This window comes from Pelophylax lessonae, assembly GCF_965119305.1.
Source record: "Pelophylax lessonae genome assembly, chromosome: 11".
Taxonomy (NCBI): Eukaryota; Metazoa; Chordata; class Amphibia; order Anura; family Ranidae; genus Pelophylax; species Pelophylax lessonae.
In genome coordinates this window covers 152,613,194-152,641,101 of record NC_138778.1, presented here as the reverse complement: position 1 = coordinate 152,641,101, position 27,908 = coordinate 152,613,194, and the positions used below count along the sequence as shown (strand labels likewise).

At 50.2% G+C, this 27,908-nt stretch overlaps 1 protein-coding gene across 1 annotated transcript in view; it reads left to right on the top strand.

The window, feature by feature from the left end:
- Positions 1-27,908, top strand: part of SKAP1 (src kinase associated phosphoprotein 1) — a 706,029-nt gene that overhangs the window by 1,637 nt on the left and 676,484 nt on the right. The window lies entirely within an intron of this gene.

Below are 27,908 nucleotides of genomic sequence, written 5' to 3'. Positions count from 1 at the left end.
AGTATATTACAGGAGACTGTCCGAGGACAATGTCCATCATCACACAGCACAATATATTACAGGAGACTGTCCGAGGACAATGTCCATCATCACACAGTACAATATATTACAGGAGACTGTCCGGGGACAATGTCCATCATCACACAGCACAGTATATTACAGGAGACTGTCCGAGGACAATGTCCATCATCACACAGCACAGTATATTACAGGAGACTGTCCGAGGACAATGTCCATCATCACACAGCACAATATATTACAGGAGACTGTCCGAGGACAATGTCCATCATCACACAGTACAATATATTACAGGAGACTGTCCGGGGACAATGTCCATCATCACACAGCACAGTATATTACAGGAGACTGTCCGAGGACAATGTCCATCATCACACAGCACAGTATATTACAGGAGACTGTCCGGGGACAATGTCCATCATCACACAGCACAATATATTACAGGAGACTGTCCGAGGACAATGTCCATCATCACACAGCACAATATATTACAGGAGACTGTCCGAGGACAATGTCCATCATCACACAGCACAATATATTACAGGAGACTGTCCGAGGACAATGTCCATCATCACACAGCACAGTATATTATAAGAGACTGTCCGAGGACAATGTCCATCATCACACAGCACAATATATTATAGGAAACTGTCCGAGGACAATGTCCATCATCACACAGCACACTATATTATAAGAGACTGTCCGGGGACAATGTCCATCATCACACAGCACAATGTATTACAGGAGACTGTCCGAGGACAATGTCCATCATCACACAGCACAATATATTACAGGAGACTGTCCGGGGACAATGTCCATCATCACACAGCACAATGTATTACAGGAGACTGTCCGGGGACAATGTCCATCATCACACAGCACAATATATTACAGGAGACTGTCCGGGGACAATGTCCATCATCACACAGCACAGTATATTACAGGAGACTGTCCGAGGACAATGTCCATCATCACACAGCACAGTATATTACAGGAGACTGTCCGAGGACAATGTCCATCATCACACAGCACAATATATTACAGGAGACTGTCCGGGGACAATGTCCATCATCACACAGCACAGTATATTACAGGAGACTGTCCGAGGACAATGTCCATCATCACACAGCACAGTATATTACAGGAGACTGTCCGAGGACAATGTCCATCACCACACAGTACAATATATTACAGGAGACTGTCCGGGGACAATGTCCATCATTACACAGCACAATATATTACAGGAGACTGTCCGGGGACAATGTCCATCATCACACAGCACAGTATATTACAGGAGACTGTCCGAGGACAATGTCCATCATCACACAGCACAGTATATTACAGGAGACTGTCCGAGGACAATGTCCATCATCACACAGCACAGTATATTACAGGAGACTGTCCGAGGACAATGTCCATCATCACACAGCACAATATATTACAGGAGACTGTCCGAGGACAATGTCCATCATCACACAGCACAGTATATTACAGGAGACTGTCCGAGGACAATGTCCATCATCACACAGTACAATATATTACAGGAGACTGTCCGGGGACAATGTCCATCATCACACAGCACAGTATATTACAGGAGACTGTCCGAGGACAATGTCCATCATCACACAGTACAATATATTACAGGAGACTGTCCGGGGACAATGTCCATCATCACACAGCACAGTATATTACAGGAGACTGTCCGGGGACAATGTCCATCATCACACAGCACAATATATTACAGGAGACTGTCCGAGGACAATGTCCATCATCACACAGCACAATATATTACAGGAGACTGTCCGAGGACAATGTCCATCATCACACAGCACAGTATATTACAGGAGACTGTCCGAGGACAATGTCCATCATCACACAGCACAGTATATTATAAGAGACTGTCCGAGGACAATGTCCATCATCACACAGCACAATATATTATAGGAAACTGTCCGAGGACAATGTCCATCATCACACAGCACACTATATTATAAGAGACTGTCCGGGGACAATGTCCATCATCACACAGCACAATGTATTACAGGAGACTGTCCGGGGACAATGTCCATCATCACACAGCACAATATATTACAGGAGACTGTCCGGGGACAATGTCCATCATCACACAGCACAGTATATTACAGGAGACTGTCCGAGGACAATGTCCATCATCACACAGCACAGTATATTACAGGAGACTGTCCGAGGACAATGTCCATCATCACACAGCACAATATATTACAGGAGACTGTCCGGGGACAATGTCCATCATCACACAGCACAGTATATTACAGGAGACTGTCCGAGGACAATGTCCATCATCACACAGCACAGTATATTACAGGAGACTGTCCGAGGACAATGTCCATCACCACACAGTACAATATATTACAGGAGACTGTCCGGGGACAATGTCCATCATTACACAGCACAATATATTACAGGAGACTGTCCGGGGACAATGTCCATCATCACACAGCACAGTATATTACAGGAGACTGTCCGAGGACAATGTCCATCATCACACAGCACAGTATATTACAGGAGACTGTCCGAGGACAATGTCCATCATCACACAGCACAGTATATTACAGGAGACTGTCCGAGGACAATGTCCATCATCACACAGCACAATATATTACAGGAGACTGTCCGAGGACAATGTCCATCATCACACAGTACAATATATTACAGGAGACTGTCCGGGGACAATGTCCATCATCACACAGCACAGTATATTACAGGAGACTGTCCGAGGACAATGTCCATCATCACACAGCACAGTATATTACAGGAGACTGTCCGGGGACAATGTCCATCATCACACAGCACAATATATTACAGGAGACTGTCCGAGGACAATGTCCATCATCACACAGCACAATATATTACAGGAGACTGTCCGAGGACAATGTCCATCATCACACAGCACAGTATATTATAAGAGACTGTCCGAGGACAATGTCCATCATCACACAGCACAATATATTATAGGAAACTGTCCGAGGACAATGTCCATCATCACACAGCACACTATATTATAAGAGACTGTCCGGGGACAATGTCCATCATCACACAGCACAATGTATTACAGGAGACTGTCCGGGGACAATGTCCATCATCACACAGCACAATATATTACAGGAGACTGTCCGGGGACAATGTCCATCATCACACAGCACAGTATATTACAGGAGACTGTCCGAGGACAATGTCCATCATCACACAGCACAGTATATTACAGGAGACTGTCCGAGGACAATGTCCATCATCACACAGCACAATATATTACAGGAGACTGTCCGGGGACAATGTCCATCATCACACAGCACAGTATATTACAGGAGACTGTCCGAGGACAATGTCCATCATCACACAGCACAGTATATTACAGGAGACTGTCCGAGGACAATGTCCATCACCACACAGTACAATATATTACAGGAGACTGTCCGGGGACAATGTCCATCATTACACAGCACAATATATTACAGGAGACTGTCCGGGGACAATGTCCATCATCACACAGCACAGTATATTACAGGAGACTGTCCGAGGACAATGTCCATCATCACACAGCACAGTATATTACAGGAGACTGTCCGAGGACAATGTCCATCATCACACAGCACAGTATATTACAGGAGACTGTCCGGGGACAATGTCCATCATCACACAGCACAATATATTACAGGAGACTGTCCGAGGACAATGTCCATCATCACACAGTACAATATATTACAGGAGACTGTCCGGGGACAATGTCCATCATCACACAGCACAGTATATTACAGGAGACTGTCCGAGGACAATGTCCATCATCACACAGCACAGTATATTACAGGAGACTGTCCGGGGACAATGTCCATCATCACACAGCACAATATATTACAGGAGACTGTCCGAGGACAATGTCCATCATCACACAGCACAATATATTACAGGAGACTGTCCGAGGACAATGTCCATCATCACACAGCACAGTATATTATAAGAGACTGTCCGAGGACAATGTCCATCATCACACAGCACAATATATTATAGGAAACTGTCCGAGGACAATGTCCATCATCACACAGCACACTATATTATAAGAGACTGTCCGGGGACAATGTCCATCATCACACAGCACAATGTATTACAGGAGACTGTCCGAGGACAATGTCCATCATCACACAGCACAATGTATTACAGGAGACTGTCCGGGGACAATGTCCATCATCACACAGCACAATATATTACAGGAGACTGTCCGGGGACAATGTCCATCATCACACAGCACAGTATATTACAGGAGACTGTCCGAGGACAATGTCCATCATCACACAGCACAGTATATTACAGGAGACTGTCCGAGGACAATGTCCATCATCACACAGCACAATATATTACAGGAGACTGTCCGGGGACAATGTCCATCATCACACAGCACAGTATATTACAGGAGACTGTCCGAGGACAATGTCCATCATCACACAGCACAGTATATTACAGGAGACTGTCCGAGGACAATGTCCATCACCACACAGTACAATATATTACAGGAGACTGTCCGGGGACAATGTCCATCATTACACAGCACAATATATTACAGGAGACTGTCCGGGGACAATGTCCATCATCACACAGCACAGTATATTACAGGAGACTGTCCGAGGACAATGTCCATCATCACACAGCACAGTATATTACAGGAGACTGTCCGAGGACAATGTCCATCATCACACAGCACAGTATATTATAAGAGACTGTCCGAGGACAATGTCCATCATCACACAGCACAGTATATTACAGGAGACTGTCCGAGGACAATGTCCATCATCACACAGCACAATATATTACAGGAGACTGTCCGAGGACAATGTCCATCATCACACAGCACAATATATTATAGGAAACTGTCCGAGGACAATGTCCATCATCACACAGCACAGTATATTACAGGAGACTGTCCGGGGACAATGTCCATCATCACACAGCACAGTATATTACAGGAGACTGTCCGGGGACAATGTCCATCATCACACAGCACAGTATATTACAGGAGACTGTCCGAGGACAATGTCCATCATCACACAGCACAGTATATTACAGGAGACTGTCCGAGGACAATGTCCATCATCACACAGCACAATATATTACAGGAGACTGTCCGCGGACAATGTCCATCATCACACAGTACAATATATTACAGGAGACTGTCCGGGGACAATGTCCATCATCACACAGCACAGTATATTACAGGAGACTGTCCGAGGACAATGTCCATCATCACACAGCACAGTATATTACAGGAGACTGTCCGAGGACAATGTCCATCATCACACAGCACAATATATTACAGGAGACTGTCCGAGGACAATGTCCATCATCACACAGCACAGTATATTATAAGAGACTGTCCGAGGACAATGTCCATCATCACACAGCACAATATATTATAGGAAACTGTCCGAGGACAATGTCCATCATCACACAGCACACTATATTATAAGAGACTGTCCGGGGACAATGTCCATCATCACACAGCACAATGTATTACAGGAGACTGTCCGGGGACAATGTCCATCATCACACAGCACAATATATTACAGGAGACTGTCCGGGGACAATGTCCATCATCACACAGCACAGTATATTACAGGAGACTGTCCGAGGACAATGTCCATCATCACACAGCACAGTATATTACAGGAGACTGTCCGGGGACAATGTCCATCATCACACAGCACAGTATATTACAGGAGACTGTCCGAGGACAATGTCCATCATCACACAGCACAGTATATTACAGGAGACTGTCCGAGGACAATGTCCATCATCACACAGCACAATATATTACAGGAGACTGTCCGGGGACAATGTCCATCATCACACAGCACAGTATATTACAGGAGACTGTCCGAGGACAATGTCCATCACCACACAGTACAATATATTACAGGAGACTGTCCGGGGACAATGTCCATCATTACACAGCACAATATATTACAGGAGACTGTCCGGGGACAATGTCCATCATCACACAGCACAATATATTACAGGAGACTGTCCGAGGACAATGTCCATCATCACACAGCACAGTATATTACAGGAGACTGTCCGGGGACAATGTCCATCATCACACAGCACAGTATATTACAGGAGACTGTCCGGGGACAATGTCCATCATCACACAGCACAGTATATTACAGGAGACTGTCCGAGGACAATGTCCATCATCACACAGCACAGTATATTATAAGAGACTGTCCGAGGACAATGTCCATCATCACACAGCACAGTATATTACAGGAGACTGTCCGAGGACAATGTCCATCATCACACAGCACAATATATTATAGGAAACTGTCCGAGGACAATGTCCATCATCACACAGCACAATATATTATAGGAAACTGTCCGAGGACAATGTCCATCATCACACAGCACACTATATTATAAGAGACTGTCCGGGGACAATGTCCATCATCACACAGCACAATGTATTACAGGAGACTGTCCGGGGACAATGTCCATCATCACACAGCACAATATATTACAGGAGACTGTCCGGGGACAATGTCCATCATCACACAGCACAGTATATTACAGGAGACTGTCCGAGGACAATGTCCATCATCACACAGCACAGTATATTACAGGAGACTGTCCGAGGACAATGTCCATCATCACACAGCACAATATATTACAGGAGACTGTCCGGGGACAATGTCCATCATCACACAGCACAGTATATTACAGGAGACTGTCCGAGGACAATGTCCATCATCACACAGCACAGTATATTACAGGAGACTGTCCGGGGACAATGTCCATCATCACACAGCACAGTATATTACAGGAGACTGTCCGGGGACAATGTCCATCATCACACAGCACAGTATATTACAGGAGACTGTCCGAGGACAATGTCCATCATCACACAGCACAGTATATTACAGGAGACTGTCCGAGGACAATGTCCATCATCACACAGCACAGTATATTACAGGAGACTGTCCGAGGACAATGTCCATCATCACACAGCACAATATATTACAGGAGACTGTCCGGGGACAATGTCCATCATCACACAGCACAGTATATTACAGGAGACTGTCCGAGGACAATGTCCATCATCACACAGCACAGTATATTACAGGAGACTGTCCGGGGACAATGTCCATCATCACACAGCACAGTATATTACAGGAGACTGTCCGAGGACAATGTCCATCATCACACAGCACAGTATATTACAGGAGACTGTCCGAGGACAATGTCCATCATCACACAGCACAATATATTATAGGAAACTGTCCGAGGACAATGTCCATCATCACACAGCACAGTATATTATAGGAAACTGTCCGAGGACAATGTCCATCATCACACAGCACACTATATTATAAGAGACTGTCCGGGGACAATGTCCATCATCACACAGCACAATATATTACAGGAGACTGTCCGAGGACAATGTCCATCATCACACAGCACAATGTATTACAGGAGACTGTCCGGGGACAATGTCCATCATCACACAGCACAGTATATTATAGGAAACTGTCCGGGGACAATGTCCATCATCACACAGCACAATATATTACAGGAGACTGTCCGAGAACAATGTCCATCATCACACAGCACAGTATATTACAGGAGACTGTCCGAGGACAATGTCCATCATCACACAGCACAGTATATTACAGGAGACTGTCCGGGGACAATGTCCATCATCACACAGCACAATATATTACAGGAGACTGTCCGAGAACAATGTCCATCATCACACAGCACAGTATATTATAGGAAACTGTCCGGGGACAATGTCCATCATCACACAGCACAGTATTTTACAGGAGACTGTCCGGGGACAATGTCCATCATCACACAGCACAGTATATTACAGGAGACTGTCCGAGGACAATGTCCATCATCACACAGCACAGTATATTACAGGAGACTGTCCGGGGACAATGTCCATCATCACACAGCACAATATATTACAGGAGACTGTCCGAGGACAATGTCCATCATCACACAGCACAGTATATTATAGGAAACTGTCCGAGGACAATGTCCATCATCACACAGCACAATATATTACAGGAGACTGTCCGAGGACAATGTCCATCATCACACAGCACAATATATTACAGGAGACTGTCCGAGGACAATGTCCATCATCACACAGCACAATATATTACAGGAGACTGTCCGAGGACAATGTCCATCATCACACAGCACAATATATTACAGGAGACTGTCCGAGGACAATGTCCATCATCACACAGCACAGTATATTACAGGAGACTGTCCGGGGACAATGTCCATCATCACACAGCACAGTATATTACAGGAGACTGTCCGAGGACAATGTCCATCATCACACAGCACAGTATATTACAGGAGACTGTCCGAGGACAATGTCCATCATCACACAGCACAATATATTACAGGAGACTGTCCGGGGACAATTTCCATCATCACACAGCACAATATATTACAGGAGACTGTCCGAGGACAATGTCCATCATCACACAGCACAATATATTACAGGAGACTGTCCGGGGACAATTTCCATCATCACACAGCACAATATATTACAGGAGACTGTCCGAAGACAATGTCCATCATCACACAGCACAGTATATTACAAGAGACTGTCCAGGGACAATGTCCATCATCACACAGCACAATATATTACAGGAGACTGTCCGAGGACAATGTCCATCATCACACAGCACAATATATTACAGGAGACTGTCCGAGGACGATGTCCATCATCACACAGCACAGTATATTACAGGAGACTGTCCAGGGACAATGTCCATCATCACACAGCACAGTATATTACAGGAGACTGTCCGGGGACAATGTCCATCATCACACAGCACAATATATTACAGGAGACTGTCCGGGGACAATGTCCATCATCACACAGCACAGTATATTACAGGAGACTGTCCGGGGACAATGTCCATCATCACACAGCACAGTATATTACAGGAGACTGTCCGAGGACAATGTCCATCATCACACAGCACAGTATATTACAGGAGACTGTCCGAGGACAATGTCCATCATCACACAGCACAATATATTACAGGAGACTGTCCGGGGACAATGTCTATCATCACACAGCACAGTATATTACAGGAGACTGTCCGAGGACAATGTCCATCATCACACAGCACAATATATTACAGGAGACTGTCCGAGGACAATGTCCATCATCACACAGCACAATATATTACAGGAGACTGTCCGGGGACAATTTGGAGAGGTGTCTTTTGTCTTGCGGGTTGAGATCAGCAGAAATGCATCGAATAGCTCTGCGTTTTTGATGTGTTTTCACTGTATTTACATTGAAGTCTATGGAACCAAAAAAAAAAACGCCAGGAAAAAGTCCCAAAAAATGTAGAGATGTGAATGTGACCCATAGAAAACCATGTTAAAGTGATAAAGTGATAATAAAGTCATGTTTTTTTTTTTTGTTTGAAATAACAAACATGTTATCTTTACCTGCTCTGTGTAATGGTTTTGCACAGAGCAGTCCTGATGCTCCTCTTCTCGGGTCCCTATTCTATGCTCCTGGCCTGTCCCTCCTGCCTCCCACAGTAAGCAGCTTGCTATGGGGGCACCCGAGCTGAGCAGCTGCTCTGTGTGTCCATTCAGACACAGGACCATGATTTGGCTCCGCCCACCTCTCTCCTCCAAACCTCACTGACTGATTGACAGCAGTGGGAGCCAATGGCTTCCGCTGTGTGTCTCAGCCAATCAGGAGGAGTCCTGCCTGTGTGCATGCATTCCGGGATGGAGAAAATAAGCCTCTTGCAGGAGGTTAAATGCTGATTAGGTGAAGGGTAGCTGAAGAGGATGGACTTACCTACCTGACTCCCACTCCACCCTACTCCGGTGCTGTCCTATTCCGACTCCACCCTACACCGGTGCTGTCCTATTCCCACTCCACCCTACTCCGGTGCTGTCCTATTCCCACTTCATCCCTGCGCGGTGCTGTCCTATTGCCAACCCAACCTACTTCGGTGCTGTCCTATTCCCACACCACCCTACCCTGTTGCTGTCCTATTCCGACTCCACCCTACTCCGGTGCTGTCCTATTCCGACTCCACCCTACTCCGGTGCTGTCCTATTCCCACTCCACCCTACTCCGGTGCTGTCCTATTCCCACTCCACCCTACTCCGGTGCTGTCCTATTCCCACTCCAACCTACCCTGGTGCTGTTCTATTCCCACCCCAACCTACTCCGTTGCTGTCCTATTCCCACTCCAACCTACTCCGGTGCTGTCCTATTCCCACCCAACCTACTCCGGTGCTGTCCTATTCCCACCCAACCTACTCCGGTTCTGTCCTATTCCCACCCAACCTACTTCGGTTCTGTCCTATTCCCACCCCAACCTACTTGGGTGCTGTCCTATTCCCACCCCAACCTACTTGGGTGCTGTCCTATTTCCACCCCAACCTACTTGGGTGCTGTCCTATTCCCACCCCAACCTACTTGGGTGCTGTCCTATTCCCACCCCAACCTACTTGGGTGCTGTCCTATTCCCACTCCAACCTACTCCGGTGCTGTCCTATTCCCACCCAACCTACTCCGGTGCTGTCCTATTCCCACTCCAACCTACTTCGGTGCTGTCCTATTCCCACTCCAACCTACTCCGGTGCTGTCCTTTTCCCACCCTAACCTACTTCGGTGCTCTCCTATTGCCACCCCAACCTACTCCGGTGCTGTCCTATTAACACTCCAACCTACTCCGGTGCTGTCCTATTCCCATTCCAACCTTCTCCGGTGCTGTCCTATTCCCACTCCAACCTACTCCAGTGCTGTCCTGTTCCCACTTCAACCTACTCCGGTGCTGTCCTATTCCCTCCCCAACCTACTCCGGTGCTGTCCTATTCCCTCCCCAACCTACTTCGGTGCTGTCCTTTTCCCACTCCAACCTACTCCGGTGCTGTTCTATTCCCACTCCAACCTACTTCGGTGCTGTCCTTTTCCCATCCAACCTACTCCGGTGCTGTCCTATTCCCATCCAACCTACTCCGGAGCTGTCTTATTCCCATCCAACCTACTCCGGTGCTGTCCTATTCCCACTCCAACCTACTCCGGTGCTGTCCTATTCCGACTCCACCCTACTCCAGTGCTGTCCTATTCCCACTCCACCCTACTCCAGTGCTGTCCTATTCCCACTCCAACCTACTCCGGTGCTGTCCTATTCCGACTCCACCCTACTCCAGTGCTGTCCTATTCCCACTCCACCCTACTCCGGTGCTGTCCTATTCCCACTCCACCCTACTCCGGTGCTGTCCTATTCCCACTCCAACCTACTCCGGTGCTGTCCTATTCCCACTCCACCCTACTCCGGTGCTGTCTTATTCCCACTCCACCCTACTCCGGTGCTGTCCTATTCCCACCCCAACCTACTCCGGTGCTGTCCTATTCCCACCCCAACCTACTCCAGTGCTGTCCTATTCCCACCCAACCTACTCCGGTGCTGTCCTATTCCCACTCCAACCTACTCCGGTGCTGTCTTATTCCCACTCCAACCTACTCCGATGCTGTCCTATTCCCACCCCAACCTACTCCGGTGCTGTCCTATTCCCACTCCAACCTACTCCGGTGCTGTCCTATTCCCACTCCAACCTACTCCGGTGCTGTCTTATTCCCACTCCAACCTACTCCGGTGCTGTCCTATTCCCACTCTAAACTACTCCGGTGCTGTCCTATTCACACCTCAACCTATTTCGGTGCTGTCCTATTCCCACTCCAACCTACTCCGGTGCTGTCCTATTCCCACTTCACCTTCTCCGGTGCTGTCCTATTCCCTCCCCAACCTACTCCGGTGCTGTCCTATTCCCACCCCAACCTACTTGGGTGCTGTCCTATTCTCACCCCAACCTACTCCGGTGCTGTCCTTTTCCCACTCCAACCTACTCCGGTGCTGTTCTATTCCCACTCCAACCTACTTCGGTGCTGCACTTTTCCCATCCAACCTACTCCGGTGCTGTCCTATTCCCATCCAACCTACTCCGGTGCTGTCTTATTCCCATCCAACCTACTCCGGTGCTGTCCTATTCCCACTCCAACCTACTCCGGTGCTGTCCTATTCCCATCCAACCTTCTCCGGTGCTGTTCTATTCCCACTCCAACCTACTCCGGTGCTGTCCTTTTCCCACCCCAACCTACTTCGGTGCTCTCCTATTCCCACCCCAACCTACTTCGGTGCTGTCCTATTCCCACTCCAACCTACTCCGGTGCTGTCCTATTGCCACTCCAACCTACTCCGGTGCTGTCCTATTCCCACTCCAACCTACTCTGTTGCTGTCCTATTCCCGCTCCAACCTACTCCGTTGCTGTCCTATTCCCACTCCAACCTTCTTGGGTGCTGTCCTATTCCCACTCCAACCTACTCCGGTGCTGTCTTATTCCCACTGCAACCTACTCCGATGCTGTCCTATTCCCACCCCAACCTACTCCGGTGCTGTCCTATTCCCACCCAACCTACTCCGGTGCTGTCCTATTCCCACTCCAACCTACTCCGGTGCTGTCTTATTCCCACTCCAACCTACTCCGGTGCTGTCCTATTCCCACTCTAAACTACTCCGGTGCTGTCCTATTCACACCCCAACCTATTTCGGTGCTGTCCTATTCCCACTCCAACCTACTCCGGTGCTGTCCTATTCCCACTTAACCTACTCGTGTGCTGTCCTATTCCTTCCCCAACCTACTCCGGTGCTGTCCTATTCCCACCCCAACCTACTTCGGTGCTGTCCTATTCTCACCCCAACCTACTCCGGTGCTGTCCTTTTCCCACTCCAACCTACTCCGTTGCTGTTCTATTCCCACTCCAACCTACTTCGGTGCTGCCCTTTTCCCATCCAACCTACTCCGGTGCTGTCCTATTCCCATCCAACCTACTCCGGTGCTGTCTTATTCCCATCCAACCTACTCCGGTGCTGTCCTATTCCCACTCAAACCTACTCCGGTGCTGTCCTATTCCCATCCAACCTACTCCTGTGCTGTTCTATTCCCACTCCAACCTACTCCGGTGCTTTCCTTTTCCCACCCCAACCTACTTTGGTGCTCTCCTATTCCCACCCCAACCTACTTCGGTGCTGTCCTATTCCCACTCCAACCTACTCCGGTGCTGTCCTATTGCCACTCCAACCTACTCCGGTGCTGTCCTATTCCCACTCCAACCTACTCCGTTGCTGTCCTATTCCCACTCCAACCTACTTGGGTGCTGTCCTATTCCCACTCCAACCTACTTGGGTGCTGTCCTATTCCCACCCCAACCTACTTGGGTGCTGTCCTATTCCCACTCTAAACTACTCCGGTGCTGTCCTATTCACACCCCAACCTATTTCGGTGCTGTCCTATTCCCACTCCAACCTACTCCGGTGCTGTCCTATTCCCACTTAACCTACTCCGGTGCTGTCCTATTCCCTCCCCAACCTACTCCGGTGCTGTCCTATTCCCACCCCAACCTACTTCGGTGCTGTCCTATTCCCACCCCAACCTACTCCAGTGCTGTCCTTTTCCCACTCCAACCTACTCCGGTGCTGTTCTATTCCCACTCCAACCTACTTCGGTGCTGCCCTTTTCCCATCCAACCTACTCCGGTGCTGTCCTATTCCCATCCAACCTACTCCGGTGCTGTCTTATTCCCATCCAACCTACTCCGGTGCTGTCCTATTCCCACTCCAACCTACTCCGGTGCTGTTCTATTCCCACTCCAACCTACTCCGGTGCTGTCCTTTTCCCACCCCAACCTACTTCGGTGCTCTCCTATTCCCACCCCAACCTACTTCGGTGCTGTCCTATTCCCACTCCAACCTACTCCCGTGCTGTCCTATTGCCACTCCAACCTACTCCGGTGCTGTCCTATTCCCACTCCACCTACTCCGTTGCTGTCCTATTTCCACTCCAACCTACTCCGTTGCTGTCCTATTCCCACTCCAACCTACTCCGGTGCTGTCCTTTTCCCACCCAACCTACTCCGGTGCTGTCCTATTCCCACTCCAACCTACTCCGGTGCTGTCCTATTCCCACTCCAACCTACTCTGGTGCTGTCCTTTTCCCACCCCAACCTACTCCGGTGCTGTCCTATTCCCTCCCCAACCTACTCCGGTGCTGTCCTATTCCCACTCCAACCTACTCCGGTGCTGTCCTATTCCCTCCCCAACCTACTTCGGTGCTGTCCTTTTCCCTCCCCAACCTACTCCGGTGCTGTCCTATTCCCTCCCCAACCTACTTCGGTGCTGTCCTATTCCCACCCCAACCTACTCCGGTGCTGTCCTTTTCCCACTCCAACCTACTTCGGTGCTGTTCTATTCCCACTCCAACCTACTTCGGTGCTGTCCTTTTCCCATCCAACCTACTCCGGTGCTGTCCTATTCCCATCCAACCTACTCCGGTGCTCTCCTATTCCCACCCCAACCTACTTCGGTGCTGTCCTATTCCCACTCCAACCTACTCCGGTGCTGTCCTATTGCCACTCCAACCTACTCCGGTGCTGTCCTTTTCCCACTCCAACCTACTCCGTTGCTGTTCTATTCCCACTCCAACCTACTTCGGTGCTGCCCTTTTCCCATCCAACCTACTCCGGTGCTGTCCTATTCCCATCCAACCTACTCCGGTGCTGTCTTATTCCCATCCAACCTACTCCGGTGCTGTCCTATTCCCACTCCAACCTACTCCGGTGCTGTCCTATTCCCATCCAACCTACTCCTGTGCTGTTCTATTCCCACTCCAACCTACTCCGGTGCTTTCCTTTTCCCACCCCAACCTACTTCGGTGCTCTCCTATTCCCACCCCAACCTACTTCGGTGCTGTCCTATTCCCACTCCAACCTACTCCGGTGCTGTCCTATTGCCACTCCAACCTACTCCGGTGCTGTCCTATTTTCTCTCCAACCTAATCCGTTGCTGTCCTATTCCCACTCCAACCTACTCCGTTGCTGTCCTATTCCCACTCCAACCTACTTGGGTGCTGTCCTATTCCCACCCCAACCTACTTGGGTGCTGTCCTATTCCCACTCCAACCTACTCCGGTGCTGTCTTATTCCCACTCCAACCTACTCCGTTGCTGTCCTATTCCCACTCTAAACTACTCCGGTGCTGTCCTATTCACACCCCAACCTATTTCGGTGCTGTCCTATTCCCACTCCAACCTACTCCGGTGCTGTCCTATTCCCACTCCAACCTACTCTGGTGCTGTCCTTTTCCCACCCCAACCTACTCCGGTGCTGTCCTATTCCCTCCCCAACCTACTCCGGTGCTGTCCTATTCCCACTCCAACCTACTCCGGTGCTGTCCTATTCCCTCCCCAACCTACTTCGGTGCTGTCCTTTTCCCTCCCCAACCTACTCCGGTGCTGTCCTATTCCCTCCCCAACCTACTTCGGTGCTGTCCTATTCCCACCCCAACCTACTCCGGTGCTGTCCTTTTCCCACTCCAACCTACTTCGGTGCTGTTCTATTCCCACTCCAACCTACTTCGGTGCTGTCCTTTTCCCATCCAACCTACTCCGGTGCTGTCCTATTCCCATCCAACCTACTCCGGTGCTCTCCTATTCCCACCCCAACCTACTTCGGTGCTGTCCTATTCCCACTCCAACCTACTCCGGTGCTGTCCTATTGCCACTCCAACCTACTCCGGTGCTGTCCTTTTCCCACTCCAACCTACTCCGTTGCTGTTCTATTCCCACTCCAACCTACTTCGGTGCTGCCCTTTTCCCATCCAACCTACTCCGGTGCTGTCCTATTCCCATCCAACCTACTCCGGTGCTGTCTTATTCCCATCCAACCTACTCCGGTGCTGTCCTATTCCCACTCCAACCTACTCCGGTGCTGTCCTATTCCCATCCAACCTACTCCTGTGCTGTTCTATTCCCACTCCAACCTACTCCGGTGCTTTCCTTTTCCCACCCCAACCTACTTCGGTGCTCTCCTATTCCCACCCCAACCTACTTCGGTGCTGTCCTATTCCCACTCCAACCTACTCCGGTGCTGTCCTATTGCCACTCCAACCTACTCCGGTGCTGTCCTATTTTCTCTCCAACCTAATCCGTTGCTGTCCTATTCCCACTCCAACCTACTCCGTTGCTGTCCTATTCCCACTCCAACCTACTTGGGTGCTGTCCTATTCCCACCCCAACCTACTTGGGTGCTGTCCTATTCCCACTCCAACCTACTCCGGTGCTGTCTTATTCCCACTCCAACCTACTCCGTTGCTGTCCTATTCCCACTCTAAACTACTCCGGTGCTGTCCTATTCACACCCCAACCTATTTCGGTGCTGTCCTATTCCCACTCCAACCTACTCCGGTGCTGTCCTATTCCCACTTAACCTACTCCGGTGCTGTCCTATTCCCTCCCCAACCTACTCCGGTGCTGTCCTATTCCCACCCCAACCTACTTCGGTGCTGCCCTTTTCCCATCCAACCTACTCCGGTGCTGTCCTATTCCCATCCAACCTACTCCGGTGCTGTCTTATTCCCATCCAACCTACTCCGGTGCTGTCCTATTCCCACTCCAACCTACTCCGGTGCTGTTCTATTCCCACTCCAACCTACTCCGGTGCTGTCCTTTTCCCACCCCAACCTACTTCGGTGCTCTCCTATTCCCACCCCAACCTACTTCGGTGCTGTCCTATTCCCACTCCAACCTACTCCCGTGCTGTCCTATTGCCACTCCAACCTACTCCGGTGCTGTCCTATTCCCACTCCAACCTACTCCGTTGCTGTCCTATTCCCACTCCAACCTACTCCGTTGCTGTCCTATTCCCACTCCAACCTACTCCGGTGCTGTCCTTTTCCCACCCAACCTACTCCGGTGCTGTCCTATTCCCACTCCAACCTACTCCGGTGCTGTCCTATTCCCACTCCAACCTACTCCGGTGCTGTCCTATTCCCACTCCAACCTACTCCGGTGCTGTCCTTTTCCCACCCCAACCTACTCCGGTGCTGTCCTATTCCCACTCCAACCTACTCCGGTGCTGTCCTATTGCCACCCCAACCTACTCCGGTGCTGTCCTATTGCCACCCCAACCTACTCCGGTGCTGTCCTATTAACACTCCAACCTTCTCCGGTGCTGTCCTATTGCCACTCCAACCTAATCCGTTGCTGTCCTATTCCCACTCCAACCTACTCCGGTGCTGTCCTATTCCCACTCCAACCTACTCCAGTGCTGTCCTGTTCCCACTTCAACCTACTCCGGTGCTGTCCTATTCCCTCCCCAACCTACTCCGGTGCTGTCCTATTCCGACTCCACCCTACTCCGGTGCTGTCCTATTCCCACTCCACCCTACTCCGGTGCTGTCTTATTCCCACTCCAACCTACTCCGGTGCTGTCCTATTCCCACCCCAACCTACTCCGGTGCTGTCCTATTCCCACCCCAACCTACTCCAGTGCTGTCCTATTCCCACCCAACCTACTCCGGTGCTGTCCTATTCCCACTCCAACCTACTCCGGTGCTGTCTTATTCCCACTCCAACCTACTCCGATGCTGTCCTATTCCCACCCCAACCTACTCCGGTGCTGTCCTATTCCCACTCCAACCTACTCCGGTGCTGTCCTATTCCCACTCCAACCTACTCCGGTGCTGTCTTATTCCCACTCCAACCTACTCCGGTGCTGTCCTATTCCCACTCTAAACTAGTCCGGTGCTGTCCTATTCACACCCCAACCTATTTCGGTGCTGTCCTATTCCCACTCCAACCTACTCCGGTGCTGTCCTATTCCCACTTCACCTTCTCCGGTGCTGTCCTATTCCCTCCCCAACCTACTCCGGTGCTGTCCTATTCCCACCCCAACCTACTTGGGTGCTGTCCTATTCTCACCCCAACCTACTCCGGTGCTGTCCTTTTCCCACTCCAACCTACTCCGGTGCTGTTCTATTCCCACTCCAACCTACTTCGGTGCTGCACTTTTCCCATCCAACCTACTCCGGTGCTGTCCTATTCCCATCCAACCTACTCCGGTGCTGTCTTATTCCCATCCAACCTACTCCGGTGCTGTCCTATTCCCACTCCAACCTACTCCGGTGCTGTCCTATTCCCATCCAACCTTCTCCGGTGCTGTTCTATTCCCACTCCAACCTACTCCGGTGCTGTCCTTTTCCCACCCCAACCTACTTCGGTGCTCTCCTATTCCCACCCCAACCTACTTCGGTGCTGTCCTATTCCCACTCCAACCTACTCCGGTGCTGTCCTATTGCCACTCCAACCTACTCCGGTGCTGTCCTATTCCCACTCCAACCTACTCCGTTGCTGTCCTATTCCCACTCCAACCTACTCCGTTGCTGTCCTATTCCCACTCCAACCTTCTTGGGTGCTGTCCTATTCCCACTCCAACCTACTCCGGTGCTGTCTTATTCCCACTCCAACCTACTCCGATGCTGTCCTATTCCCACCCCAACCTACTCCGGTGCTGTCCTATTCCCACCCAACCTACTCCGGTGCTGTCCTATTCCCACTCCAACCTACTCCGGTGCTGTCTTATTCTCACTCCAACCTACTCCGGTGCTGTCCTATTCCCACTCTAAACTACTCCGGTGCTGTCCTATTCACACCCCAACCTATTTCGGTGCTGTCCTATTCCCACTCCAACCTACTCCGGTGCTGTCCTATTCCCACTTAACCTACTCGTGTGCTGTCCTATTCCCTCCCCAACCTACTCCGGTGCTGTCCTATTCCCACCCCAACCTACTTCGGTGCTGTCCTATTCTCACCCCAACCTACTCCGGTGCTGTCCTTTTCCCACTCCAACCTACTCCGTTGCTGTTCTATTCCCACTCCAACCTACTTCGGTGCTGCCCTTTTCCCATCCAACCTACTCCGGTGCTGTCCTATTCCCATCCAACCTACTCCGGTGCTGTCTTATTCCCATCCAACCTACTCCGGTGCTGTCCTATTCCCACTCCAACCTACTCCGGTGCTGTCCTATTCCCATCCAACCTACTCCTGTGCTGTTCTATTCCCACTCCAACCTACTCCGGTGCTTTCCTTTTCCCACCCCAACCTACTTTGGTGCTCTCCTATTCCCACCCCAACCTACTTCGGTGCTGTCCTATTGCCACTCCAACCTACTCCGGTGCTGTCCTATTCCCACTCCAACCTACCCCGTTGCTGTCCTATTTCCACTCCAACCTACTCCGTTGCTGTCCTATTCCCACTCCAACCTACTCCGGTGCTGTCCTATTGCCACTCCAACCTACTCCGGTGCTGTCCTATTTTCTCTCCAACCTAATCCGTTGCTGTCCTATTCCCACTCCAACCTACTCCGGTGCTGTCCTATTCCCACTCCAACCTACTCTGGTGCTGTCCTTTTCCCACCCCAACCTACTCCGGTGCTGTCCTATTCCCACTCCAACCTACTCCGGTGCTGTCCTATTGCCACCCCAACCTACTCCGGTGCTGTCCTATTGCCACCCCAACCTACTCCGGTGCTGTCCTATTGCCACCCCAACCTACTCCGGTGCTGTCCTATTGCCACCCCAACCTACTCCGGTGCTGTCCTATTAACACTCCAACCTTCTCCGGTGCTGTCCTATTGCCACTCCAACCTAATCCGTTGCTGTCCTATTCCCACTCCAACCTTCCCCGCGGCTGTCCTATTCCCACTCCAACCTACTCCAGTGCTGTCCTGTTCCCACTTCAACCTACTCCGGTGCTGTCCTATTTCCTCCCCAACCTACTCCGGTGCTGTCCTATTCCCTCCACAACCTACTTCGGTGCTGTCCTATTCCCACCCCAACCTACTCCGGTGCTGTCCTTTTCCCACTCCAACCTACTTCGGTGCTGTTCTATTCCCACTCCAACCTACTTCGGTGCTGTCCTTTTCCCATCCAACCTACTCCGGTGCTGTCCTATTCCCATCCAACCTACTCCGGTGCTCTCCTATTCCCACCCCAACCTACTTCGGTGCTGTCCTATTCCCACTCCAACCTACTCCGGTGCTGTCCTATTGCCACTCCAACCTACTCCGGTGCTGTCCTTTTCCCACTCCAACCTACTCCGTTGCTGTTCTATTCCCACTCCAACCTACTTCGGTGCTGCCCTTTTCCCATCCAACCTACTCCGGTGCTGTCCTATTCCCATCCAACCTACTCCGGTGCTGTCTTATTACCATCCAACCTACTCCGGTGCTGTCCTATTCCCACTCCAACCTACTCCGGTGCTGTTCTATTCCCATCCAACCTACTCCTGTGCTGTTCTATTCCCACTCCAACCTACTCCGGTGCTTTCCTTTTCCCACCCCAACCTACTTCGGTGCTCTCCTATTCCCACCCCAACCTACTTCGGTGCTGTCCTATTCCCACTCCAACCTACTCCGGTGCTGTCCTATTGCCACTCCAACCTACTCCAGTGCTGTCCTATTCCCACTCCAACCTAATCCGTTGCTGTCCTATTCCCTCTCCAACCTACTCCGTTGCTGTGCTATTCCCACTCCAACCTACTTGGGTGCTGTCCTATTCCCACCCCAACCTACTTGGGTGCTGTCCTATTCCCACTCCAACCTACTCCGGTGCTGTCTTATTCCCACTCCAACCTACTCCGGTGCTGTCCTATTGCCACCCCAACCTACTCCGGTGCTGTCCTATTGCCACCCCAACCTACTCCGGTGCTGTCCTATTAACACTCCAACCTTCTCCGGTGCTGTCCTATTGCCACTCCAACCTAATCCGTTGCTGTCCTATTCCCACTCCAACCTTCCCCGGTGCTGTCCTGTTCCCACTTCAACCTACTCCGGTGCTGTCCTATTCCCTCCCCAACCTACTCCGGTGCTGTCCTATTCCCTCCCCAACCTACTTCGGTGCTGTCCTATTCCCACCCCAACCTACTCCGGTGCTGTCCTTTTCCCACTCCAACCTACTTCGGTGCTGTTCTATTCCCACTCCAACCTACTTCGGTGCTGTCCTTTTCCCATCCAACCTACTCCGGTGCTGTCCTATTCCCATCCAACCTACTCCGGTGCTCTCCTATTCCCACCCCAACCTACTTCGGTGCTGTCCTATTCCCACTCCAACCTACTCCGGTGCTGTCCTATTGCCACTCCAACCTACTCCGGTGCTGTCCTATTGCCACTCCAACCTACTCCGTTGCTGTCCTATTCCCACTCCAACCTACTCCGTTGCTGTCCTATTCCCACTCCAACCTACTCCGTTGCTGTCCTATTCCCACTCCAACCTACTTGGGTGCTGTCCTATTCCCACCCCAACCTACTTGGGTGCTTTCCTATTCCCACTCCGGTGCTGTCCTTTTCCCACCCAACCTACTCCGGTGCTGTCCTATTCCCACTCCAACCTACTCCGGTGCTCTCCTATTCCCACCCCAACCTACTCCGATGCTGTCCTATTCCCACCCCAACCTACTCCGATGCTGTCCTATTCCCACCCCAACCTATTCCGGTGCTGTCCTATTCCCACCCAACCTACTCCGGTGCTGTCCTATTCCCACTCCAACCTACTCCGGTGCTGTCTTATTCCCACTCCAACCTACTCCGGTGCTGTCCTATTCCCACCCCAACCTACTCCGGTGCTGTCCTATTCCCACCCAACCTACTCCGGTGCTTTCCTATTCCCACTCCAACCTACTCCGGTGCTGTCTTATTCCCACTCCAACCTACTCCGATGCTGTCCTATTCCCACTCCAACCTACTCCGATGCTGTCCTATTCCCACCCCAACCTACTCCGGTGCTGTCCTATTCCCACCCAACCTACTCCGGTGTTGTCCTATTCCCACTCCAACCTACTCCGGTGCTGTTCTATTCCTACTCCAACCTACTCCGGTGCTGTCCTTTTCCCACCCCAACCTACTTCGGTGCTCTCCTATTCCCACCCCAACCTACTTCGGTGCTGTCCTATTCCCACTCCAACCTACTCCCGTGCTGTCCTATTGCCACTCCAATCTACTCCGGTGTTGTCCTATTCCCACTCCAACCTACTCCGTTGCTGTCCTATTCCCACTCCAACCTACTCCGTTGCTGTCCTATTCCCACTCCAACCTACTCCGTTGCTGTCCTATTCCCACTCCAACCTACTCCGGTGCTGTCCTTTTCCCACCCAACCTACTCCGGTGCTGTCCTATTTCCACTCCAACCTACTCCGGTGCTGTCCTATTCCCACTTCAACCTACTCTGGTGCTGTCCTTTTCCCACCCCAACCTACTCCAGTGCTGTCCTATTCCCACTCCAACCTACTCCGGTGCTGTCCTATTGCCACCCCAACCTACTCCGGTGCTGTCCTATTGCCACCCCAACCTACTCCGGTGCTGTCCTATTAACACTCCAACCTTCTCCGGTGCTGTCCTATTGCCACTCCAACCTAATCCGTTGCTGTCCTATTCCCACTCCAACCTTCCCCGGTGCTGTCCTGTTCCCACTTCAACCTACTCCGGTGCTGTCCTATTCCCTCCCCAACCTACTCCGGTGCTGTCCTATTCCCTCCCCAACCTACTTCGGTGCTGTCCTATTCCCACCCCAACCTACTCCGGTGCTGTCCTTTTCCCACTCCAACCTACTTCGGTGCTGTTCTATTCCCACTCCAACCTACTTCGGTGCTGTCCTTTTCCCATCCAACCTACTCCGGTGCTGTCCTATTCCCATCCAACCTACTCCGGTGCTCTCCTATTCCCACCCCAACCTACTTCGGTGCTGTCCTATTCCCACTCCAACCTACTCCGGTGCTGTCCTATTGCCACTCCAACCTACTCCGGTGCTGTCCTATTCCCACTCCAACCTACTCCGTTGCTGTCCTATTCCCACTCCAACCTACTCCGTTGCTGTCCTATTCCCACTCCAACCTACTCCGTTGCTGTCCTATTCCCACTCCAACCTACTTGGGTGCTGTCCTATTCCCACCCCAACCTACTTGGGTGCTGTCCTATTCCCACTCCAACCTACTCCGGTGCTGTCCTTTTCCCACCCAACCTACTCCGGTGCTGTCCTATTCCCACTCCAACCTACTCCGGTGCTCTCCTATTCCCACCCCAACCTACTCCGATGCTGTCCTATTCCCACCCCAACCTACTCCGATGCTGTCCTATTCCCACCCCAACCTACTCCGGTGCTGTCTTATTCCCACTCCAACCTACTCCGGTGCTGTCTTATTCCCACTCCATCCTACTCTGGTGCTGTCCTATTCCCACTCCAACCTACTCCGGTGCTGTCCTATTCCCACCCCAACCTACTCCGGTGCTGTCCTATTCCCACCCAACCTACTCCGGTGCTTTCCTATTCCCACTCCAACCTACTCCGGTGCTGTCTTATTCCCACTCCAACCTACTCCGATGCTGTCCTATTCCCACTCCAACCTACTCCGGTGCTGTCCTATTCCCACTCCAACCTACTCCGGTGCTGTCCTATTCCCACTCCAGCCTACTCCGGTGCTGTCCTATTCCCACTCCATCCTACTCCGGTGCTGTCTTATTCCCACCCCAACCTACTCCGATGCTGTCCTATTCCCACCCCAACCTACTCCGATGCTGTCCTATTCCCACCCCAACCTACTCCGATGCTGTCCTATTCCCACCCCAACCTACTCCGTAGCTGTCCTATTCCCACTCCAACCTACTCCGGTGCTGTCCTATTCCCACTCCAACCTACTCCGGTGCTGTCCTATTCCCACTCCAACCTACTCCGGTGCTGTCCTATTCCGACTCCACCCTACTCCGGTGCTGTCCTATTCCGACTCCACCCTACTCCGTAGCTGTCCTATTCCCACTCAACCTACTCCGGTGCTTTCCTATTCCCACTCCAACCTACTCCGGTGCTGTCTTATTCCCACTCCAACCTACTTCGGTGCTGTCCTATTCCCACTCTAAACTACTCCGGTGCTCTCCTATTCCCACTTCAACCTACTCCGGTGCTGTCTTATTCCCACTCCAACCTACTCCGGTGCTGTCCTATTCCCACTCTAAACTACTCTGGTGCTGTCCTATTCACACCCCAACCTATTTCGGTGCTGTCCTATTTCCACTTAACCTACTCCGGTGCTGTCCTATTCCCACTCCAACCTACTCCGGTGCTGTCCTATTCCCACCCCAACCTACTCCGGTGCTGTCCTATTCCCACTCCATCCTACTCTGGTGCTGTCCTATTCCCACTCCAACCTACTCCGGTGCTGTCCTATTCCCACCCCAACCTACTCCGGTGCTGTCCTATTCCCACTCCATCCTACTCCGGTGCTGTCCTATTCCCACTCTAACCTACTCCGGTGCTGTCCTATTCCTTGCTAAGCAAAGAAAAAAAGGTTTTTGTTATAAAATTGCGTAAATAAGTCATTTTTCTCCTTCAGTGATGTGCACTGATGAGGCTGCCCTGATTATCAGTGTAGGTGTCCCCTGTTTGGATTACCTCTCCTCCCCTCACGTGCTGTCAGTGTGAGGAGAGGCTCGCCAATAACCAGCAAATTCAGTTTACACTGTGATCAGTTGTGTTTGGACACAGCTGGTCACATGATAAAGTAGATGCCATCCCAGAAATGTGCGATTGCGCTATAACTCTCATTCGGCTATAGCGCAGTTGGCAAGAGGTTAAAGTGGTTCTAAAGCCTAAAGATTTTTTACCTTAATGCATTAGGGTAAAAAATGTTTAGGCATCGATTGGCCCCTCACCCCCCTTTTACTTACCTGAGCCCTCATTCGATCCAGTGTTGTGCATGTCTGCAGCTCTTCTATCTCATTGCTTCCAGGTCTCGCTGACTTCCTGGGGCACCGGGAGTCATTGGTTCCCACTGCTGTCAGTCGAAGCCAGTGATGCGGGAGTGGGGCGCAGGGTTGAGTTCATTGACACAGACAGCAGGGTGCCCTCATGGGAAGCAGCTTCCTATGGGGGCACTGGACAGAGAGGAGGAGCTAGGAGCACCGGTGGGGGACCCGAAAAGAAGAGGTTCAGGACCACTTTGTTCAATTCCATTGCACAGAGCAGATAAGTGTAGTGATGTTTGTTATTAAAAAAAAAAAAAAAAGTAATAATAATTTACAATCACTTTAAAGCGGTACTAATCACAATATCAAAAGTGTATTATATTGCAGCTTACCAATCTTAAGGTGTGGTGGCTGCTTTTTTTTTTTTTTTAGACTATTTCCCCTCTGTTTTCACCTGGTTATTTGACGAGTAACAACTCCTGTATCAGAGTGCCCCCGCTCTGGACGAAGGAGAACAGGGGACGCCTTTGGAAAGCAGCATTGTCAGTCTGGTGGAAAGGTAGTGTTAGATGCAGTAACATATTTAAGTGTTACTTAAACAGTACAACTGTAAAATCAGTCTGTATATGCCATAAAGCATGCTTGTTATACTCACTGTGGAACCTAAGAGGTTAATCCTCTGTATTGTGTATAAAGGCTGTTTTTGTCTTCTCTGATCCTCCCGGTCTTCCACAGTCCCCAATTTATTGCCTGAAAGTACAGAGCCTTGGGGGCACTCTGCACATGTGTGTATTTTAGAGAGTTTTTTTTTTTTCTTTTTGGGGAGAGTACATGTGATCAGCACAGGGCCAATCCGCACTGTCCAGACAGAGGGCCAGGAGTCATGCAGCCACAGTCAGAGGAGAATGAGAACTCCTCCTACAAGCTTTAAGCCAGACAATGATAGAAGTCACAAGACTGCTATATACTGCTGATGAGAAAAGGTACTAAGCAGTTTATATTTACTAATATAATTGCATTTCCATGTTCTGTGTACTGTGGGAGACCAGATATAGTGACTGCAGGGTCCTGGGTTTAGCAACACTTTATGTTTCAATGTTTTTTATTGGTTTTTAGAAAAAGGGTATACAAAGGTACAAACAAACCAAGACTGTTAGGAAAGTTAAAATCCTAGAAATCAAGTGTCATGGTGCATACATTTATAAAACTTCAAATATATCAACTGTGAATGGCAGGGCTCCTCAGTTCTGACCATTGCTGTGCAGGCCAGTCTGGGTTGCGTCACCTCTCCCCTAGTAACACTTTAAATACACAAACAAATCGAAGCCAAACTCCAGCCCACACTTTATGATCAGCTACAGCAAACATTTTTTTTTATTTTAGGGTTAAAGGTTTTTGAACAAAAGATAATCATTGTAAGCACACCAGTCAGTGGTAAATGGTTTGTCTACTAGCTGGATCACCAGGTGAAAGTAGAAGAAAGAAAGCCTAAAAAAGAAAACAAATGCAACCATCCCTTCTATGAATTGTTAGACTGCAATATAATAAATGTTTGCTTTAAAGTGACTAAGCCCCGGCTCACATATGTGCGATGACAGACATCGCATGTGACTCGCACCGCACTGCTCTGCAAATCACATTTTCACAGATTGTATGGCTGAATTTGCATCGCATTCGGACACAACTCGCACAGGACACTTTTTTGGGTCCACAGCAGAATTAGATCGCATGGGTGTTCACATGGTGATCTGATTCATGTCTGAACTGACAGTTTGCACTGTGATTTGCGAACTGATCTGGGGGTGTCGGTAACTTTGTATTGCCACCCCCAGCGTTCGCATATGGCAGTGTGAACTGCCTATGATTTGAATGGGATGCGGGAACCCGCAGTGGATTCGCAGGTTTTCCCACATCGCATATATGTGAATTGCCACTAAATGATCACCTTGTAAAACAACCTATTTAGTTTAAAATAGAAATGAAAGGCCAAACATTTTTGTATAGATATAAAAATACATTATAAATACCCTTTTTTCCATTTTTTATAAGTGATCACATTCCCTCTGTTCTCAGCTGCATAAGCGGTTGGGGGAGGAGAAGCAGCAGAACACTGAGCTTCCCAGTGATTAGCTGTGCAGCGGGGGTGTGTCAGAACAAGTCTGATCATTGGAGGAGAGCAGGCTGAGTTCCTAGCATAGCCAGAGAACTGACCACGCTGGGTTCTCCTGCTTAGTGTGGTCAGTTTTTAATAGGAAAGCAGAGGGACTAATAGGAACACCAGGGATTTTACATAAAGGAAGAAATACAAAGAGAACTGGAGACTTTCTCATTCAAGTACATGGTACGGCGGCACATATCAGAAATATGAAGTGTTGGGGTAACCAATGTTTTAGGTTACACTTAGGCGAAAGATAAAAGGTGCCTGATCTGACCTGTTTCTCCATTGTTTGTATAGAGCAGTGTTTGTCACTCAGGGGGCAATGGGCATGGGACTCAGTTTGCCCTGAACTAGTGTAGTGAGTGCCATGGTGCTGCGGGCAGGCTGGCCTCCTGCACCATAATGATGCTTTAGGGTTACAACACTCATCATTCGTTCCTATGGTGCTGGCGGCTGGCTGCGATAATGTATGATGCTGAACTACTGCAGGTGGTATACAGGTCTGCCTCCAGCATTCAGGAGAGGATAGAAGTCCATCTCCTCCATACCTACTCCACCTCCCACCCTCTGCTGCACTGCTGGAGCCAAAAAGTGTGATTGTGGTGAATGTGTGATTTGAGGGTCCTTTGACTAGGGGGGGCTCTGATGTTATATGAGGACTCTAGGGGCTCTCATGTATAGGGAGATCTCTGACGGGATGGGAAGACTGTCATAAGGAGACAGTGGTGCCCCATCCATTAGGAGTGCCACCCCCCATTCAAGAGTCCAGCCCCCTAATCTACATGCAGGGCGCCGGATTCCAATGGGGGATTTTTTTTTTTTTTGAAGCACGTAATTAGAGCCAGAGGCTCTAATAGGCTTCAAAAAATGGTGGGCTCGGGGCCCTGAGCCCACCCAGTTGTGTGACAATAGTGAATGAATATTTGGGATTGTCACACGGATTCTACTCCTGGCCAATCAAGAAGTGGGTCCTGAGACCCTTTTCCCGATGGGCCGAAGGGAGAAGCCATCCTATTGGCGAAGGAGGAGGAGGGAGGAGATGCAGGGGAAGCCCGACCAATGAAGGGGGACACGGAGGA